The sequence below is a fragment of the Corvus hawaiiensis genome, chromosome 6, assembly GCF_020740725.1.
Source record: "Corvus hawaiiensis isolate bCorHaw1 chromosome 6, bCorHaw1.pri.cur, whole genome shotgun sequence".
Lineage (NCBI taxonomy): Eukaryota > Metazoa > Chordata > Aves > Passeriformes > Corvidae > Corvus > Corvus hawaiiensis.
The window spans coordinates 45,447,289-45,469,622 of NC_063218.1; the positions used below are offsets into that span (position 1 = coordinate 45,447,289).

General features: G+C 39.1%; 1 long non-coding RNA gene across 1 annotated transcript in view; it reads left to right on the forward strand.

The window, feature by feature from the left end:
• Positions 1–19,117, forward strand: part of LOC125328078 — a 31,539-nt gene extending 12,422 nt beyond the window's left edge. Inside the window, exons 6-8 of the long non-coding RNA XR_007204532.1 lie at positions 1,962–2,002; positions 2,590–2,727; positions 15,322–19,117. This is a non-coding gene — a long non-coding RNA (uncharacterized LOC125328078). The remainder of the gene's footprint in view (positions 1–1,961; positions 2,003–2,589; positions 2,728–15,321) is intronic.
• The last annotated feature ends 3,217 nt before the right edge of the window (positions 19,118–22,334 follow it).

Genomic DNA, 22,334 nt, shown 5'->3' on the forward strand with positions numbered 1-22,334 from the left:
TGTCAGATGTTGCACAGGATAAGTAATACTTACAGGTCCTTTTTCAGAAACTGCTAAAAAGTCTCTGCAAACTTTTGAACAATTCACTCATCATTCACTTGTTTAAAAGCAAACGGTTTTTACTGCAATGTAGCATAATGTTCATAATCCAAGCTAGAAGCAGAAGCTGTGTCCCCTATTTCTTTTTCCTACCCTCTTTTGTCAGATGCAGTAGGGTTATAGGAGTCTAGATTTATCTTTGGGTGTTTGAGCAAAAACTGCTGGGATAAAGTTTATTTTATGCAATTCGTAAATGCTGATGTACATACATGGGAAGCTCAACTTTGCAGATTTTATTTGATATTTTTTATCATTTGCTGAAGCTGTTCTCTCAGCCATTGCATGATCCTCACAATTCAGATTAGATAGATCTGGAAACAGCAACATAATTTTTGCAAAGTGATGTTTTCCTTTACCTTATCAAAAGTGCAGTTTTGACTGATATTCCCTAGACCTCAGCTGCTAATTGCCACTAAGTAATTTTTGAAACTTGAAGCTTTTTTGTGCCACAAAATGTTCTATGTTATTTGAATAAAACCACAGAAGTTACATGAAGAGATGTCCAATTTTGCATTCAAGAAATGTTAATTCTGTGAGCTTTGACTACAGTTTTACTATTGATGTTCCTGTAAAAAGTATTTGAAATAATGTTTTTGAACCTGCAGTTTTTATTCTGGTTTTTCATCCACAGTACTTGCACCTTCCTGTCAAATTAGAGTGAAATGATCTCTTCATCTCCACTAGAGTCAGATGCAAAAGAAAGCCTTCTTGTATACCGAAAAGCTTAATCCATCACTTGCCCATCATACTTTTGGTCTAAATCTATCTTTATGTTAGTGTCAATTAAATAATTTTATCAGTCATTCCTACAACTGATGTTCTCATTCCCTCAATTTTCTTTGTCAAGAATGCTATTAGTCTTTTTTTTATTCCATAGAAATTTTAAATCTCACTGCTCAGACAAAAAAAAAAGAGCATTAGTCTGAAGCCTGCCTTTCCTAGCTTAGCTTGACTAATGGCCATCTCTGTGACTGCACAGCTTGTTGTCATTGAGGAGACCCTTCAGTCTATTCCTCTCTTGATTTATTTGTTGTCTGGTTAATTGTAAAGGCTAAATGCAATTTGCAGATACTGTTAGGTTATGCCTAATCCTCACTAGAGGTCCATCATCAGATAAACTCACCATGAAGCTCATCTAAAGTTCACTCAAGTCAGTGGAAAGATAAGCATTGATAACAAAACTGTCTCTGATGTCTCTAAGCTGATACATGAGAGACAGAATTGGTTGTCTCACAGAGCAACATGTATATGTATTTTATAGATGTGATTGTAACTGCATTTCAAAAATAATTAAAAGAAAAACAGGGAAGAATACTGTTTGCAGCCAGAGCAAAAAGCTTTGAATTTTTAAGGAAATTATAATAGGAATTAAATAAATGACAGTATTGAAAGGTTGGACTTGGGAAATAAAATTATTGCATTTTTGTCACTGAAGATTTCATTTTGAGAACAAACAGTAAACCCTAAGGATTCTACCACGTCTTTAACGGTAAAAATGTCTTTGTTATACAATTGATGAGGTAAGATGGACTCATTTACCTTTTAATTAGCAAAAAACATAAACCATACAGTATGGCTATCTTTTATAGTAGGAAAAACACTGAGTAGAAGTGGATTTTGCATTATATTTTCAAAGGGTCTGGAGTCTGCAGTTGACTCCCTTCAGTGTTAAGTTTGCTGAGAGAATGAATGAATGAATGAAGCAAGAAAAAGTGTGTCTGCTATTTCTGTGTTGAAGCTATAGAGCAGGGTTCTTTTCAGCAACTCACCAATGAATATTAAAATCAAATATTAGAAACCACTTCAGTCACAGTGATGTCCTTCTGCACAAAAAATGAGTGAGGTTTTTTCCTACTTCCCAGGCAACATCAAGTCTGAACATACTGTTTAAGACCTTTCTCAGGTATGTACACAAAATCTCTAATATTACATGAGCAATTGTAATGAATTATAGGCTTGGGAGATAAATAATCAGAAAAAAATGTCTCCCGTATATGAGTAATTCCAGTGAAATAATGACATTACAGAAAGTAAATGCTTTATTGGAGGAGTGTCAGCATCCAGCTAACTAGAAATTATTGGTTGCAGAAGTTTCAAGATGTCTACTTTGAATCCTCTTCAGTATTTACCAGGAGATCACTAAAATGCAGTGACACCAGTAACTGATGTTGCTGTCTTCTGCATTGGAAACAATTTTAGATTTTTGAGATCAGTGTTCCCATCCTGAATAGAGCGATTTATCATAACTGAGCATGGAGAACACAAATGCAAGACTTTCTGTGGCTAAATCTGAGTGGGAAAGGCACAAACCTCTTTCTAACTGAGTATGGACACTGCAAGATCTGAGTATCCAGAAGCAAGGAGGCATTCCAGTTGCCATCAAGGCTGGGAATTGCTTCACTGACCTAAAGATTTATTGCTAGTCTTGTGGTAAATGAGTCTGGGGGTAGTGCCACAGAGCTGAAAAGTTATTTGGAGTTTTTCTTTCAGCTCAACACCGTTACCTCAGCCCTCAACATTTGCATCTCACCTGCTCATTGTTAATCTAAGCAGAGATAAGTTGAAGATGATGCTGTCTGCATTTATCTGAAGATGACAGAACTTCTATATGCAACTATCATTTTGTATGTAAGTAGTTTGCTCTTAAGTCTTAAAGGAACCTCCTGATTAGTCTTTCCCTCACATGTATAGAACTCCTTCCTTCTTTAATGGAGGGAGAACAGAAAACAGGTTGTTGTGTTTGTTTAAAAAAAAAAAAACTAGTAATAAGAGAAGGGTCATTTCCTTCATCCTTCCAAGCCCTTTGCTATTGTTTTCTTCCCATTTTGTAATTTCTGTGAAATGTAGGCAATTTTCACTGAGTGAATCTGTTGCACATTTTGCCATCTCAGCATCAAATAGAACTAAATATTATAGATAACTTCTGAATGAAAGGCTATTTTCTATTCTGAATTACACTGGTATCAACCAATAATTTCCTATCATTACATCACTCAGTGTGCTACCAGAGCTATTATTCACAAACATATATCATTGCATCAAAACTGTGACTACCACACGTTAGATCATCTCATGTATTTTTAAAATGATTTTTGCTTCAAGAAGCAAGGTGATTTTTAGACTAATTGTATATATATAGAAGAGAAACCACAGAATGAAAACGTCAGAGAAAAATTCTGAAAGTTAATTACTATATACATCAATACTACTGTGAGAAATGATAAAAAAACCACTTAGTCTTGATTCCTGCTACCTTACAGGAGAGTAATGTATCCATTAGGTTAAGATTGGCCAGTAGGTTCAAACATATCAAGGACAGATTGCTTGCCAGCACAAAGGCACAAGCTTCATTTCCTGAAGAAGTCAGACAAAACCAGAGGCTCTCCTGACAACAATTTATCTGAGAAAAGCACTGAGGATTTGAAATATTCTAAGAAATACCATTTTCAAGTGTTTCTGGTACTAGTAGTAGTAGATCAATACGGATTGCACACCCTATTGCCACTCCCAGGTTATGCATCCCCAGAACGCTTCTATTTGGGCAAACAGGATATATATGCAGAAGGCTCCCTGAAATTCCAGGAGACCCACTGCTTCAGCTATTTCCTTTGTAGGCCAAGGAGAAGGATGGGTCAGAGGCACTGCCTCTCTCAGAGGCAAATACAATATCTCAGCTCTGTAAGGGGCTGAGTTTGGCACTCAGCTCCTGCTAATATTAGACAGAGCTCAGCTTCTCTGACTGTGAGTCCAGCTGGGAACAGCTGGGAACCTCTGACTCAAAGGGCTGATTCAAGATTTATAGTTGTAGAGGCTCCTTTACCAAACTCTGAATTCTGATGCTTACCTGAAGGAGGCTGGTTCTTGGCTTAGGTTTCCATTTAATTCCTTGCTCACCAATGGCTTCCTCCTCCTTTGATCAGCTTCAGGGGAAGCTCACACCTACCAAACACAAGAGAGTTTCTGGTCCTGCAAGATCTCAGGAGGAATTCCTGCCTACCCAATCCCTGTAGGGCCCCATGCTGTTTAACATCCTCCTCAATGGTCTGGATGATGGGATTGAAAGCACCTTCAGCAAATCTGGTGGTGGCACCAGACTGGGTGGTGCATTGAACATGTCAGAAGGGACATCTTACAGGGAGACCTGGACAGGCTGGAAAAGTGGGATAGAAAGAACAGTATGAAGTTTAACAAAGACAAGAGAAAGGTTGTGCCCCTGGGATGGCATAACCAAAGTTCCCAGTAAATGATGGAATCTGCCCATCTGAGGAGGAGCCTTGGTGAAAGGGACCTGGAAATCCTGGTGGACAGGATAACATGAGCCCGCAGTGTGCTGCTGCAGCAAGGAAGGCAAATTGGATCCTAGGCTGCATCCATGGAGCATAACTAGCAGAGACAGAGTCGTGATCATCCTAGTCTAGTCAGCATTTGTCAGGCCACACCTGCAGTACTGTGCCCAGTCCTGGTATGCACAGTTCAAAAAAGACACACTGGAGAGGGCTCAAAGGGGGGCCACAAAGGTGATTAAAGAGCTGGAGAACCTGCTCTGTGGGGAAAGACTTAAGGAGTTAGGTCTTATCACCCCGGAGAAGAGGAGGTTCAGGGGAACCTCATCATAGTTTTCTAGTTCCCAAAAGGCAGTCACAAAAAGCGTGGATGCTCTCTCTTCACAAGGACACCCATGGAGAGCACAACCAGCAAAGGGCACAAGCTGTACTCAGAGAGGTTTCATTTTGATGTAGGAGAGGAATTTTTTTGGACTGAAAACAATCAGTGTCCCAGGGCCTTAGTGGAGTCCCCATCATGGAGGTTTTAAAGTCAAGCGGTCAGGGTGCTAAACAAGAGACGATTTTTCAAGGTTTGTTCCAACCTGGGCTAAATTATAATAAGTGCTTTACCAAATTATGTGTACTAAAATGAGAAGCCACAGGAAAGCAGGTCAGTGCTTCCATGGCTCTTATTTTTTAACAGGACAGCAGTGCCAGCTGCTTAATTAGCAAGTATGCTGCAACATTGTAATACAAAAAGCCTCACAAGTAGGCACTTCAGACGTGAAATGCGTTCACAGTAATTCAAATAGGAACTACAGAATAATACTTACATCAAATATTTTCCAAAAGTATTTTTATATTAAGTTCACTTAAATGTAAAAAAAAAAATAGGCAGAATGTTAAAAGATAGGTATTCAGCTACAAAATTCACTTTTTTGTATCTTGTTTGTTACTGGGTTTTATTTTGTTAAAGCACAAAATAGAGTTATCAGGATGATATTACACAGCCTTCATTATTGTACTGTAAATGCACCCAGTTAGTCTTTTTCTTCCATGATAAGAAATAACCCATTCCATCTTACAGGCTCACTGTGAAATCTGAAAACAGGTTTGAGAAAATTGGGTGGAAAACCTTTCTTGTTGCCCTTGACATCCCTTACCAGAGGACCTGAGCGTTGCTCATCACGTCTCTGCAAACTCTGACGACATTCTTATATTCCTCCCAAACAGCCTGTCGCTTTTTCCACATTTCCTTCACTTTCTTCTTCCTTTTGGGTTTTGCCAGAAGCTCCTTGCTCATCCATGCAAGTCTCCTGCCCTGCTCTGTGTGATTTCTTCTTCATAGGGATGCACCAGTCTTGAGGTTGGAGGAAGTGATGCTTGAGTATTAACCAGCTCTCCTGGACACCCCTACCTTCCAGATCCCTAACCCATGGGATTCTTCCAGGTAGATAGTTGAGGACGCCAAAGATGTCTCTTCTGAAATCAAGGGTTCATTGCCCGGCTTCCTCCGTGTAGGATCCTGCACTCCATGGTCACTGCGGCCAAGGCTGACCCCAACCTTCACATGGTTAATGGTTGGACTTGTAGAACTTGGAGGTTGTTTCCAACCTTAGTGATCCTATGATTTTATGATTCCCAGCCAGTCCTTCCTTGTTTGTCAGTGCAAGGTCCAGCAGCACACCTCTCCTCGATGGATCCTTCACCACCTGTGTCAAAATGTTACCATCAGTGCTGTGCAGGAACCTCCTGGGCTCCTGCGTGCCCACATGAATTGTTTTTCCAGCAGAGATCAGGGCAGGAGTTCCCCATGAACACCAGAGCCTGTGACTGTGAGGCTGCTTCCAGCTGATGGGAGAATTCCTCATTGACTTCCTCTTCCTGACAGGGTGGCCTCTAGCAAACACCCACAGCAGTGTCACCCACATTGTCCCTGAGCTCTTACCCATCAGCTCTTGTCTTGTTCTTCACCCAGCCTGAGGCAGAGCTCGATAGAGCCCAGCTGCTCTCTCACATAAAGAGCAGTTCCACCACCTCCCCTTGCTGGTCTGTCTCTCCTAAAAAGGTCGTAGCCATCCCTGACAGCGTTCCAGTCATGTGAGCTGTCCCACCATGTCTCTGTAACTGCAGTGACATCGTGCACACAGACCTCTCATTCTGCCTGGTTTTTCCCCATCCTGTGTGTGTTGGTCTACAGGCATTTCAGAGAGGTAATTGATACTGCTGCCAAAACACTCCCATAAAAACCACTTTGGAGTCTCCTCAGAACACACACACAAAAAAAAGTTAACAAAAAAAGAGTAGCAAGCCCCCACTCAAAGGCCTGGTTTGCAAGACAATTGCAGGAATTGATTTTGTTCTACCTATCCTCTCAAGACAAAGCACAGGATATCCTAGATGTGCATGGACCTGACACAATATTTGATCAAGGAGGGGCTTAATCTGGCTGCTTGCAGAGCTACCTGGACATTTGTGCACAGAAACTGTATGCTCTTGTCTTTGCAGTATTTATGAAGGGGAGAATTTCTCAGGTATTGCAGAAATGTTAGAGCTTTAGCCTAGTGAATCAGCACTGCTACTTTACATGAGCATCTTGATTACACGCAATTTTCAAAACTGTCTGTTATTCTTGGTAGCCAAACATGAATTAGCAGGATTCAAATTGAGTGTTTCTCCCACTTCTATCCAAGGAAAAGATATGTTTACCTATATACAATCTTATCAGATATTGCTTCAAAGGACTTGAACTTGCAGAAGATGACTCATTTGTTTCCAATGCAAGTTAGAGATTTCTATTAGCCACTAGCAAATAGTTGCAGACTCTTCAAGAAAAAAAAAAGCAATATCTCATTGAGTCCTTTGGATTGCCATCTTTGGAATTCCCACACACATTTATTATGTAGCACCAAGTAAATCCAGATGAAGCCTGCATTTTATTCTTTCTATTTTCCCCATCTATACCCATTTAATTCATTAACGTCTTTTTTTATGGGTAAAAAGGAATAAATGTGCAACACTTACCAGAGGAACATGTCACCTTATTTCTGGTTGCTGTCTTCATTCTGTGTGTCCTAGGAGTTACTTGGGAATTTTTTGTTTTTACTTGAGGGAAAGAAATATTTATTTTATTTTTCAAGTACAGAAAATTATTGCTTGGTTGAACACTTCAGCAGGACTGTAAAGTTTAGAAGCACTATGGGTGTATTTTAATCAATTTCACTTCTTTATTATCAGTGTAAGAAGGCCATCAGAAGGTTTTGGGATTCAAGTTTTTACAGAGTTTGAACCAGCAGGTAATTTTTAATTTATTTTGCTTATACATGTAAACATGTATAAGGAAAAAATATTGAATGTAGTATTTACCAAGTCACCCCCACTGGACCACTTTTGTATGTTGTAACTCAGAGTAAAATTATTACCATCTAGTCAATGTTCTTATATTAATTTGCAAAAAAACTAAAACAAGAATGCTTCATACCTCTTTTGGGACTATTATTTCAAACTATTTACAGGTTCAAGAAGACATCATTGCACTTGTCCTGTATTCAGAACCTAACATTGCATTTTTCAGGAAATAAGTTTCACACCATCCAAGTTCAGGTGTGTAAGTACCTAAATTAGGGATCAGTGAGGTCTCAAGAAAGGGATTCTGAGTATTTGCTAGCAATTTCTCTTTCTGCTGAAAACACATGCAACTAAGAACTTGTATTGAGTGTCTTGGTTAGGTTCTAAAGATCAATGGTGTAAATACCTTTTTATTAAAAGAAAAAAATTACACTTGTCCATATTACATAGAAGCCTTTAAGAAAATATTTAAATTTTTTACTAAAGTTTTGTTCTTCAGAACTTCAGCCACAAATACCTGACTTTATAAGCCAGTCTTCACTGCAAGGTTGTACTTCTTACATTTTTACAAATAGTAGAAGAAGTTCATTATTCACCTAAAAATGTAGTTCTCTAAATGTACAAATGCTGAGGTAAAACAAATGGGTAGTTTTTCTTCAGATTAGTTCAAACTTCTCTGTGTGTTTATTCTTTCTTTCTTTCCTTCTTTCTGCACATCAGTTCAATTATTACTGAAAATTTACAGGCTCCATTCCCTAAATAACTGAATAAAGCAAATTAAATAAACCAGAAAAAAAAATCAGAAATATGCCTGTCAGGCAAGTAGCTTACTAGTTTTCTTGAATAATTTAATAATATTTATCAAATAAGCTTTGTAGACAGTGAAAAGAACAAGTATTATAAACTGTGAAAATACTTAAGCCTGTTCTTCATTAGAAATCTACAGAAATTTCATAAAGGTTTCTGTAATGAACACTTGTATCAATGTAGACTTTCCTAGCATGATAAAAATAGGAGTAATTATGCTTATTCTTTTTCCAGTTGGTTTTTCTCTGTATGTCCTGGGTATCATTAATAAATCATTGCAAAAAGAATTAATATCTGCAGCTGCAGACTCTGGTGTGACCCACATGTTAATAAATAAATGAAGTAATATGGGTGGTCTAAAGCTTTGCCTCCACTGTTGGGTAAAGATAAGCACACATGTATAAAATAGACCTTTGCTTTTCCATCTGTTATTGACTGACCAAAATGGCTTTTTCTAGTCTTTGAAAGTTAGTAAATACAGGCTCCAGTGAAGGTTATAAGGAAATGTTTCATAATCAAAGTCCTAATATTGAAAAATTACACATTTTTACAGACAACTCAGCTGCAAGATGATATTCTGTGGCAAGAAGAGTGTTTTCCCAATAGGAAGTTTTAAATTACTGAGGATTTTAAAGGTTGTATCCGGTATTTTGAATTAGGAACAACAGGTAGCTGAGGAAAGGTGGATTGGAGCAGGGTAAGAAGGGGTAAAGCTCTCTTTTTACTTGCAAATGTCTCTCTAGGCTACAGAAAAAGATATTTAAAGAGAAGTAAGATTTATTTTGCCCACCTCCCTTTAGGCAGCTGTGCTGAACTGGGCAGTTATCTTAGCTCCATTAAAGAGACTGCTTCAACATGGCCATGGGAACTTAGAGCATAAATCCATCTATCTGTAGATAACTGTGTACCTCAGGATGAGATGTATCATCTTCTCCTCTGGCTCGTTGTCTTTCAAATATGACGACACCTTGAACAACAAGTTCTTATGTAAATACCTACAGGGTGGGCATGGAAAATTATTTATTTACCCAGTGGTGAAAACAACATGCCAAATATAGTTACTTTACGGAAAATGAGAATACCATGCTTGTTTATAAGGGGAGGACTTTTGTACTCCACCAGCTTTAGGTTGTCTATTCTGATGTGTCACCTTTGTAGGTGAACTGGTTTGGGCTGGGATAGATTTAATTTCCTTCATAGCAGCTCATATGTTTGAAAGCACACAGTGTTCCAGCTATTGCTGAAAGGCGTCTGCACAGCATCAAAGCTTTCTCTGTTTCCCATGGGAGTGTACAAGAAGCCAGGAGAGGGCCCAGCTGGGATAGCAGTCCCTAACTTCAATGTATGTTCAATGTATATCAATATTCTCAATATCTGATTGGTGTGGCAGACTGTCTGCTCTGGCTTCCTCACTGACTTTGTCAGAAAATTTGTTTGTCATGTAAATGTAAGCCTCCTTTCAAAAATTTATGCTGGTAACTGGTACTCTAGGCCCTTGTAAGTAGAATCAGTACAGCAGTCAGCTGTGATAGGAAGTACACTCTGCATGTCTTGTTAGCAGGCATTTATCTTCACTGATGAATCCAAGACTGAGGTGAAATTGGACGTCAGCTGAATGTGGAGAAATATGATGAAGTAACAAATTGGAAAAGAATGTTGTCACAATTTAGCTTATTATCTTCCAAGTTTTTTGTACGAACATTAAAACAGTATCTAGAGTCCCAGTGGCAAACAGCTGGTAAGGGCTTGCTGTTTGTATTTTAAGAGAGAAACTTGAAGCATTAGTGGTTGGAAGATTTCAGTGTGTGCTGTGGGGAAACAAAGCAAGTGCTTTCTCTGCCTTATTTAGCAGCAGACATCTTCTGAGTGACTGGAGAACTTCGCTTGACCTTCCTGCAAAGGAAAAATGAGACACCCCCTTTTCCTTTGCTCCTCTCACATAAACCAAGATGCCTCCGTTTTGAATTAGGTCATTCCAGGTTTCCACTGGGAAAAATAAATGCTTCAAGAGGAGGAACAGAATGGAAGAAGGATCATTGTCCCATCTGTTAAGTGGCACGATGTCTTTGATTAGACACTAATCAAAGTGATCGTGTTTTCCTTATTTTATTCCTTTACCAGGCAAGCAAACGGAAAATGCAACAATAAGTAATATCCTTGCCAAGTGATTCTGAAAAATATTATTTTTGATTAATCCTTTTTCTGTTACAGATTTCAACATGAAGAAAACTGGTTTGTTAATAAAATGAAGCCCTTAACCATTCAGTTGAAAAAATTCATTTTATCGTTTCCATTCATGAATGTAGTTCCAAATTTCAAACTGTACTTGTTAAAATGTGGTTTTCCTTTTTCACTTGTAAGCCAGGTAAGAAAAAGTCAGAAAATGGAAAAAAAAATGCTGAAAGGTTGTGCATAAAAGAGCATAACACATATTAGAGCTGGTTTCTTTATTGCAAAGGTCCTGTAGATACTTTGCGCATAATACCTTTTTAATGTATTTACTGTCATTTTTGAGGGCTAAGAAAAGACTTACCCTTTGAAGTGGCAGTTCTGGTTTTTTCTCACATGAACCACAGATATTAGAAATAGCTAGATAATTTTCTATTCTATGAATTCTGTCACCACAGAGATCTTCCTCTTGGTTTCTTTAAAGAGCATCACATTTTTCTGTCAGTTTTCACTGTGTGGCCTACAGTTAGAAAATGACATTCATGGTTTATATAAATGAAATTTACTCATTTTGTGTATATTTATGGTTAGCTTGCTTATTTTATTAGCATTTTATTCCTGCATTAACTCCTATTTGAAAAATGTATGTGATATTTAGGGAAATTTTAATGCTTTGGAAGACATTTCAATATTTAGAGTTGTCTAGAATATTTTTTATTAGACTTTTGTAAACTAAGACCTTTAAAATGCAATTGGTGTCAACCATGAAGCCTTGTGAGTCATTCTGGGCTATTAAGAAGCAGATTCATCTTTTCTCAATGCAGAATTTTTAAAACAAAGTGCTAATTCATAGAATATTCAGAAAATACTAAATAGCAAAATAGTCCTCTCATCTGCAAAATCATCCCACTGTAAGCAATGTGAATTACATTTGTTTTTGTGCACTTCCATGTCTCCTGATCACTCTGTTTTCTAGATACTGCTTTATTGTTCAGTCTGATTCATTGGATATTTTCCATATTGAGTGTTGCTGAAGTAGTTCTCACCCTTTGCCTTTTTGTTTCCCTTTTGTTTGTTCTGAATTTCTCGCTCCCCACTCTGCAACACCACCCTGGCAATGAAACTGCTCATAAGGCTTCAGGACTTGGCTGTATTAACACTCCTGGGGGGTGTAGAACTCTTGTCCCAGTCATACATCAATCAGTTATTTTTAAATAAGCCTTACCTTTACAGCAAATGCAGTATGGGGAGGTGTTAACCTCCAGCCTTCTTTATTAAGCCATGTTCAAATGCATTTTTTAAAAATAGGTCCCTAAATTTAGGGTTCTAACTCTGTATTAGGATACTTTAATATATTATTTGATTACCTGTGAATTCTAATTAGCCTCTTTGCATGAAATACTATCTTTTTGTAAACGTGTGATGCTTATTCTTTGCACATTCAGTTGAGATGGGACCAAAAATGCCCAAACTGTCAGCCTAGATCCAAACTTATTTAGGAAACATCTCCAAGAAGCTTCACCTTATAACACTCATCAAGCACTTATAATTCATGCAATTTAAAACTGCTACAGTCAGATTTAAGAAAAAAAATGTAAGATTACTGCTCCTCCCATAAATACTACTTTGGAATGACACCCATGGGAACAATCTCCCATTCATCCTCACTTACCCCTCCATCAGAGATTTTTAAGACAAATAAGGAAGGGTGTCTTTAGTTGTTAGCATATGTAGAGTCATGAAAATTAATATGTATTTTCCAGTCTCAGTGACTGTTGGGATCATTCCTTTGGCTTTGTTCCTAATTGCTGCATTGTTTTCAACAGAGCGTGACCACAACTTCAGTGCCACTCCATCAGTTGCTCCACATCTCCCTTGTCGTGGTACACAAAGCTCCCTCTGTGTTTCTGCTCCTAAGGTGTGCAGACAGTTTGTCCCTGGTGAACCACAGCCAAAACAAGCATGCCCTCTCACTGAACTTTGTTTTTCAGTATTTTACCCACAGCTGCCCAGAGAAGAGGTAGGAACACCACTCCTGGAAACATTCTAAAAATGTGTGAAGGTGGCACTTGGGGACATGGTTTAGTGGTGCTGGTGCTGGGTGAACAGTTGGACCTGATCATCTTAGAGGTCTTTTCCAACCTTAACAACACTGTTGATAAATTGCATTCACTGGTGTTGCTTTATTGACCATGCCATTCACTGTGATGCAGCACATGAATAAAAGTGCATCATTTCATTTGTATCTTTGTTAGGCTACCGACAGCTGTATTGGAGTAAAACCAGGAAAATTGGGATAAACTGTAATTACCCAGACTGGCCTTTGAACACAACACAGAAGTCTGTGGTGCATTCATGCAATGAGTATTATGAGATGTTGATGAGTGCAGGCGCACAGAACAGCTCGTTTGGGAACCCAGCCACAGGAGCTACTCCTCTTTCAGTGTCTGTCCAGTGCTTAGTGCAGCCCCAGCAGGCAGTCAAGCTGTAGCTTTTTGCCTTGCAGTGGGTGTCAGGTATGAAGCTCTCCATGTACCTTTACACATTGTGCAGGTTATATGGTCCTGACTTCCCTCCAAGTCATTCAGCTGTATGACAGCCTTTCCCTTAAAACTGCCCTTGTCCTACACCTTTCATTTTTTGCTGGATATATTTCCCTTTCTGTAATTTTTCATTTATTCTTTTGCTTGGTGGGTTTTCCATTATCTATGTATGTTTTCAGCTTTGCCTGTTCTGTCGTAGACATAGTCCTGTCATAGAGGTTTATCTTTACTCTGTATTGAATAAGTAAGGATTTGGATTCAGATCCCCTTCAGGTGCTTTGAAATTTAGGAAATTAAAATGTTGTTGGTACACATTGAGAAATACCTTTTTAAACAATATCTTGGGATGTAAAAACCAACAATCCTTGGCACCAGTACTGAACCCTCTTTCATTTTCACCTGACTTCCTGCAACTTGTAACCCAAAACAGGCTGACATTCCTCATGGCTATGACACGAGAAGGGCAGCATTGTCCATCCACATGAGCTTGTAACAGATACTACTGACCAAGGTGGTGGCTTATGGCAAGATCTATATTCTATCCATTTCCTATGAGTAAGCCTCATCACAAAATAAAATCTACAATTTTGAAACTGTTCCATGATGAATGTCCACCATTTGGGTACATAAAATGTAGCAGATGACAGCTTTAAGGAATAGCTTTGTTATCTCCAGTTCCCAACACTGTTGTACCTCTTCCCAGATCTGAACACACAGAAATCTGGAAATGCAATTATTCCATCCTCATTGTCATCCATTTCATGGCATGCCTGTTGGATGGCTTATGCAATTAGGGAAAATGTTTGTGGCTCTAAACCTCAGTTACTTGTTGTATCTCATGATGAAGTTGCCAAGTGAAGGAACAGCCATGATCACTTCCTTTCTATTTTTGACTTGAAGGCTACATCTTTTAGGCTGAGAATCTATCAGCCTGATTAATGCAATGGTTTATAACCAAGTGTAGCAGTATCCACTATCTGAGTGCTCTGCCTGCAAAAATCTTCTTCTGTGGACATGGGTGTATCATCAGAGTTAAACCTTCATGCAAGTGTAATCAAATCATTGACACTACTGAAAAGAAACTTGAGCTGGTGAATTCAGTTTTGTCAGAAGGGGAAGATCTGAGATGTCCTGGGACTGAAGGGCAGACGGGGAGCACTATGCACAGCTTTGCACAGTGCAAAACAATGGCATAATCTGTGTTTGTGCTCTCAATTTAATGACAGTTCACAGGAGGTTTGTTGACACAGGCAACAGGAAAACCAAAGTGTAAGTCACCTGACCTCTGTTTAAGCAACACTGCGGTTAGAATCATAGAATCCCCTAAGTTGAAAAAGATCTCCAAGATCATCTGGTCCAGCCATTAACCCAGCACTTCTGTGTCCCCTGCTAAATTACAGCAAATGCTGCATTCACACCTTTTTTGAACACTTCCAGGGATAATGCTTCTACTACCTCCCCAGGCAGCCTGTTACAGCAAAGAAATTTTTCCTAATATCCAATCTAAACCTCCCCTGATGCAATTTGAGGCCATTTCCTCTTGTTCTATGACTTGTTACCTGGGAGAAGAGGCCAACTAACCCCCACCTGTCTGCAATCTCCTTTCAGGCAGTTGTAGAGAGCTGTAAGGTCTCCCCTGAGCCTCCCTTTCTCCAGTCTAAACACCCCCAGCTCCCTCAGCTGCTCCTCTCAAGACTTCTGCTCCAGATCCTTCTCCAGCTCTGCTTCCCTCCTCTGGACACACTCCAGCACCTCAGTGTTCTCCCTCCAATGAGAGGCCCCAAACTGGACACAGAATTCGAGGCATGGTTTCACCAGTGCTGAGTACAGGAGGACAATCACTGCTCTGGTCCTGCTTGCCACACTGTTCCTGATACAGGCCAGGATGCCATTGGCTTTCTCGGCCACCTGGGCACTGCGGGCTCATGTTCAGCAGCTGTTGGCCACCCAGCTCCATCCAGCCTGACGCTTCCGCATCTCACTGCAACCTCTTCCAGGTCTCATGAGCCTTACCTGGTTACACCACCATGGGCAAGCCAGCCTGTCAGCCTTGCTGGCCTTTACTCACCTGCTCCTTTTTCATCCCACAGCAGGAATTCGCTGCACTCAGCAGAGTCCATGGCTGATTATGTGTGGCCATGCCACAGAAGCCCACACAGCACAAGCCACTGACATTACTTCCTCTAGCAGTACTGCTTCTGCAAGAACTGTGGATGAACAGAAGAGTAACAGCAGCGCAGAAGCCAACAACTGCTAAGGACTCTCTTTAAGACCTAAGTTAATTTTTGAACAGTGAATATCTTGTCCAAAACAAGATTTGCAACAGAAGGATTAAAAGAAAGATTGCAAATAGTTATTGTAAAACATGGATAATATGATTCCTGATCCAAGCTCAAAATATCTACAGACATAAAATATAGGAGAGGTATGTTCTGATTCTTGAATCTATTACCTTCTGAATTAAGAAATATAAATTTCTGAGATATTTTAAAGTCTTACGAGAAACTACAAAGGAAAAAAGAAATCTTATTTGGAATTCTTGCTTCCACAACACCATGATTTTCATTCCTGCAATAGTTTTGTGAGGCAGTGGGGTGGTGCAAATGCAATCAGGTCATAATGCAGCTCTGTTTCATTTGCCATAGCAATTTTGAGTAACATAATTGCACGATGACTCTTTTTGCATTTTGCTAGTGAAATGCTGCATCCTCCGCCCTTTGAAGACTGTATTCTGATATGCAAATTTTTACCTATGTCACAGAAAACAAATTTATCTTCACATGATATGAAAAGGAGAAAATAAGTTTCTTGTGCAGCTTGGAGTCTGTATTGGGGTTTTTCTGTCCTAGATACTTTTAGCCTTATTTTTGCTGCACACTTTTATAAGATTTTTTTTGCATTGCTACCACCTAATGGTCATAATGTCTTGTCTTAACTCTAATGGTAGTAATTTTGTCTCACTCATGTCCAGCTTTCAGACAGAAATCATACAATAGCTTTTGTCTTTTTATAAGAAAGTAAAATAGTAGTAAAATACTAAAATTACTGCCAGACTTTCATCACCCATTTTTTCTATTTGCATGGCAAAGTCTTTCTTCCTCAGTGTTCCTGAAATTCTAATGATAAAGAGGGTTATGATTAATTTTCAGGTAGAATAACCCTTTTCTAAATGCATACTGCTCAATAAATGAACAAGCTGCTTACAGTAATTAAAGTAATGTCATGCTGTGCTCAAATTGCTTGTGCTAATAAAGCTAATTGGCAACAGCAAGCATTAACTGTGATTAGTCATATGCATCTAATGTCATCACCAGTGCCTATAATTTTCTACACAGAGGGAATTTCACATCTGTTTTAAATCACTTGTCTGTTGCCTGCATTGGTGTTCTTTCTGATATTGTTGAAACAGAGATTCTCTTACTACAATAGATGATAAAAAAAGTTGATTTTCTCTTTTCAAACAAAGAACTGCATAGTAGAGAATAAGATATGAAGCCTTTCCAAGTCATTTATTCTGAAATAAGTGCTTGATTTCAGTTAAATTAGAAATCTGCATTTTCCTTCTTTTGTATATAGTCTGATATTCCCTTCAACAGAACATATTTGTAACAGAACATTCATTTTCTCAATTTAGACTGCACACTGTATTTCCCCATAAAATGGATGAGTCAAAAGATCCATTTTGTATTTGTTTTGGAAATTTGCAATAAATCATTTTCAGGAAGACAAGCTTTTGCACCATACACTAACTCTTAGCTGTAAATAGAATAATAATTATTTTCTGTGTCAATCCAAAAAGATAAATGTTGAATTATCAAGAATCAGGGGGCTGAAAATGGACTTTTAGAGACCAAAATCATCCAATAATTCATACAAGTGTTTTTCATGAGTTACATTTACCAGACCTCTCCAATTTGCATAGCTTTCTCTGTCGAAATGGGTACATTTTTCTAGAAACACAAAAGTGTTCTCCAGTTCTCCAGCTGCAGTTTTTTCCTGTGATGAATGGAGTAAATATTTCATGTGTTAATCTGTTTGCTACAGTTCTTAGTTTGCTTTTGTCCAGCTGCTTGGATTTATTGATTTATGTTTAGTTGATGTTTGGCCTTACAGCTCACAGTTTCATGGACTATGTAAAACGGTGAAGCTAGCCTGTCACCTCAGGATCAGCAAAGGCAAACCAACCCATCCCAACTTACTCAGAGAGATATCTCAATGAAAGGGAACATGTGCTCTATGAATAGCTCTAGTGATCTCTCTTTTTTTTTTTTTTACAGCAATTTTCCTGACTTTTTCCACTTCAGATTTCAGTTCTATGTCCATTATTCAAAATGTTACCTAGCTGATTGCAATTTCTCTTTTTTATCCCATTTCAGAGTATGATAAGGTCATGACTTTTTTTCATCGTTTTTCATTTTCTAAGACTAAGTTCCAGATGTACTCATAAAAATCCTCATAAATTTGGGATTTGACATGATTTTACTCATATGCATCATATGCATCACTGTGACCCAGCTCTGTGGTTAATGTGAGGATGGTATCAGCACTCTTTCATAGAAGAACCTTAAGTTTCACAACAAAACTTAATTGTAAAGAGGTAAAGAGCCTGATCTTTACCCATAACAAAACATCCAATTCTGAATCAGCTTCAATTTCTTGGACAGTTTTTGCTTATGTAGACCACAAATGGTTTCATTTTATTGGGGTTTTTGAGAGATCCAGTAAAAATCAAGGATACACATTTGAAATCACATCTAGAACTGCAGGTATTAACTTTCATTTTACCAGATTACAACATCAACTTCATAATATCTTTTTTAAATTATCTAAGCAACTTGTTTGTGAGCTCAGAGGGCAGTTTTCACATGGCTCACTTTTACCTATGTGAGTGGGCAGCTGCATGGTATTTAGTTGCTGGCTGGGGTTAAGCCATAACAAGTCCAAAGACTCTGGAGTTTTTCCATTTTTGACTTGGATAACTTTGAAAGTTCCCAGAGCCTTTGTAACAACAGCAGTACTTGTATTTTAGGAAACAGTAATCCTGTTTGCTTGGGCACACAAAATCAGTAACCTACCTCTGCAAAATCTCTAAAAAAACCCCCAAGCTTTTACCCATGTGTACCCAAGAGTACTCTGCATTTGTTTTTTGAGCTCATCAGCACCACTAAAAACCAGTTCACTCTTTCTTTCCAATAGAGTGAACTCAGATACTGACAAACACTGTCCAGGGAGCACAGTTAGGACTCCTGGTCTTGTGGGTGACTGGGCATAGGTGGTTAGGGAGAGTGTTTTATAATTGAAGACTTCAGGACCCAAGTTCAGATACTCTCTGCTACAGAAGTTTACTATGATTGAAAAGAGAGTGCACATGATCATATACAATGCAACCACAAAAATAACTGATGTTGAGACTGATTATGAAGAGAAACCACTTAGTCTGTAACCAAAAGAGAGACTGCAATGACAGGAACAAGTTTAAGTTTCTCATGATTGCTTTCAGGGAGTTTGGGTGGATGCTCTGCACTGGTTAAGACAGTGATGTATTTGTTATAATCTGCCTTCAAGAGGGTCAAAAGTCCTCTGACATCAGTGCTGCCTGTCAAGAGCAGAATAGAGAGTAACTGGTTTTGGTTGATAAATGCTACTTTGTACTAGTGGAGGGGAAAATCACAGAAATAGGGCCTATTTTTATGGGGGTTTAAGGATACCAAGCTAATAACAAGTAAGCATAGGTTGTAATAAGGAATAAAATTAGAAAAGAAATAGATAAATGCAATCTTTTTTGGCAAACGGGGAAGGTTAAAGGGAAGTTGTGCCCCACAAACCTGTGAGATTCAGTATTACAAATGGGATTGTGACCTGTAAAGCTAATCCTAACAACAGAAGCAGAACACACATTTAAATTAATTTTTTAAAACTACTGATCAGAATTCGTATGTATCTGAGGCAGTTGATTCATATGGTGCTACTTTAAGATGTCATAGGATAGTTAGTTAATTCCTTTTAACTTTTCTAGTCACTGATTCATCTTGTTATCCTTTTCAGTTTGAAAGCTTTATGATTCTTGCCCTCACTTTGGATTTTGCATTCTACAAAGTTACTTACCAGCCTAACAGGTAGTAGAGCACTAAGGGACAAGTTGACCTACCTGAGAAGGAAATGCAGCACACTCCTTCTTATGTAAGTGCTGTTCAGTGTTAAAGAATATCACTTAAATTTTATTTGTACTTAGTGTTCTGCTGACTAAGAAGCAGGAAATTTGAAAGTATAATTATGTAGCTGGTCTTTCTCTTGCCTTCCCCAACACAAAGTCAATTTATTGTCACAAGGATGGAGGAATGGGAGCATTCTAGGGAGAGAAAAGTTGTTTTTGTGAAAGGACGGTCTGTATTATTCCGTTTTAGTTAACGTAATTACATCATTACACATGCCAGCTATTTCCCTAGGCATTCCTGATAACCACTGGAGAGACAGGTTCCTCTAGAGGATCACTGTGTTAGTTTAACATGGCTTGGTTCTTTGGTGGGAGTGGGAAAAGCCACAGAGGTGGCTTAGTGAGAAGCTCCTGGAAGTTTCTACTATGTCCAGCCACGCCAACCCCTGAAGGCTCTGAAGATGGCCATATTGCTGGTGCCCAATTAGAGAAGTCGGTAACACCTCTGTTATGACACATTTAAGAAGGAAAAAACATGCACAGGTCTCTTCTTTTTCCAAGGGGTGGGGAGGTGCCACGGCTGGAGCCCTCCTGGCGCTGGGAGTGGCCACGTGGCCATGTGCCACCACGGCTGCCAGGGACCATCTCGGCGCGGCTGCAGCCATGTGTGGCCGCGGCCATGCTGGGTGTGGCCACGGGGACGTGGCGCTGCAGCCAGCACCACGTGTAGGGAAATGGCTGAGTGAATAGGGACATGTATACGTGCACAATCCAAGCTATATTAGTGAACTGTCCTTGACTAGGGAAAAAAGAGGGGAGCAATGCTGATGTGGCAAGCCGACAGGATGTTGCGGAGGGGGATGCTGACCATAGAAAGAGAAAGACTTACGTTAGTTAGTCGCGTGCATATGAATCTGTAACCAATCGCTTGCTATCAAAGGCCGCGTGAACAGTAGCTGTAACCCAATAGTATGGAGCTTGCTTATGCGTGCTTGGGGAATTAGGGTATAACTATGGGTCTGACAATAGAATAAATGGAGTTCCATCATATCTCTATGAGAAGTGTGGTTCATCCCGGCAGATCTCTGGCTATTGCCATGCCCGGCACGGCCCACAGCAAATTGGGCCTGCCTAGCTGCTCCTAGCCAGTCGTGCTGCGGGCAGAAAAAGCAGGAGCAGTGGCAAGGCTCACATGGTGCTGGCAGGTACGCATGGCCAGTAGCGGAAACATGGTGAGTGACTCCTCAGCGCAGAGCACAGACGAGATCAACCTTTTCAGCACAGTGAAACTCTATAAGAACTTCTCAATTGATAGAACTTGAGAACAGAACTTGGAATTTTCTTCCAAGTCAGGGAAGAGGAAAAAGTGAGGACGTGTAAGGGGAACCAACATGGCGGCACCGAGGTCAGTAAAGAAAGAGGGAGAGGAGCTAACACTGGAGCAACTGGATGCTGAAAAGCTGTAATCTAGTGAGAAACTCGAACAGAGAGAAGACCCTTGTTTCCAGAGTTAGAGAGCCCTTGCTTCCAAACTACAGCAGCTTCTCCTTAAAAGACTAAATGAACTAAATTGCCCATGACGTACAGTTTTGGGAAGACTGCACCGCCCATGGGTGCAGGACTGCACTGCCCATGCTCAGGCAGGACTGTTATTTGTGAAAATTAAAACCATGCGAGAAAAGTTCACTGAGAACTGTCTCCCGTGGGAAGGACCCCACAGCACAACAGAAAAAGGAAACTCCTTTCCCTAAGCGAACTGAAGAAAGATTTTTCAAGTGAGAAACTGACTAAAAAATCCCATGTTTCATCTCCCTGCGCTGGCAGTGGGAAAGAAGGGAGGGGCTGGGAAGAAGAAGGCATTCTAAAATTTTATTTTAGTCTTCATTACCCTCTTTCAATTCTGTTAATAATAAATTTTCTTTAGACTGTTTAAGTTTGAACCTATTTTGCCCTTTATAGTGTTTTTTTCCCCTGATCCTTAGCTTATGAACCCTTCATTACAATTCTTATGGGTGCCTGGCTTTTAGCCAGTGTCAAACCATGACAATCACTCAGGATCTACTTCGTGAAGCTCAGGAATACTGCCTTCTCAAACATAAAAACCAATTAAGTGACTTCTTTCAGATTAAATAAATATGACAAGGCACTAATAGATGGGTATAGGCAATCAAGGTTTTAGATGTTAGAAACACAAGTTAGTCTTACATCAACTAAAAATGTTTGCTGATGCCAACAACACACCGATCATTCACAAAAAGTGTTATCCTGGTCATCGTTCAAATGTGCTTTCTGCAGAAAACTTTTCACCAATACAAAAGTGCCCAATTCTCACTAAATCTCAGTTTAATAACTTGTCAGAAATTTTTAATTTTAACATTTGGGGAGCATTATAAATTCCCTGGTGGTACTTCATTACTACAGCCAAGACCGCTGATTTTTTTTTTTTTTTTAATTACGGAGTTAGTTCACAGTAGTAAGATTATTCTGGTGTACTTAATTAAGAATTTTTAAAAAAATTCTTGAAAGATAAAATTGTCCATCTTTTTGTTCCTTATTCTTTCACAGCCACAACAGTCAGATTTTTATTAGTGATTGCAGTGTGATGGATGGTATGTGCAATTGAGGAGTTTTACTATGCTGTTTACTGTGCATGCTCAAATTGTGAAAAGGCTCCATTTTTTCCCTTTCCTGGTTTTGGAAGGACAGCTGTGTCTTTTAATATCACATTAACAGCTATTGGAGAACATGCCACTACTACTGATTATCTGAAGTTGTAAATAGCTATAAAACTTGATGAAAATAACAAAAGCTTTGATCTCAAACCCATTTAAGTGTTCATATTCTTAGTTAACAGCTCTAACCTATTCCAAAAAAGTTTGGATCTTTTAACTAAACAAATGCCTTCCTTTAAAGATACTGACAGTAGTAAAATGTATCACAGGAACTGAT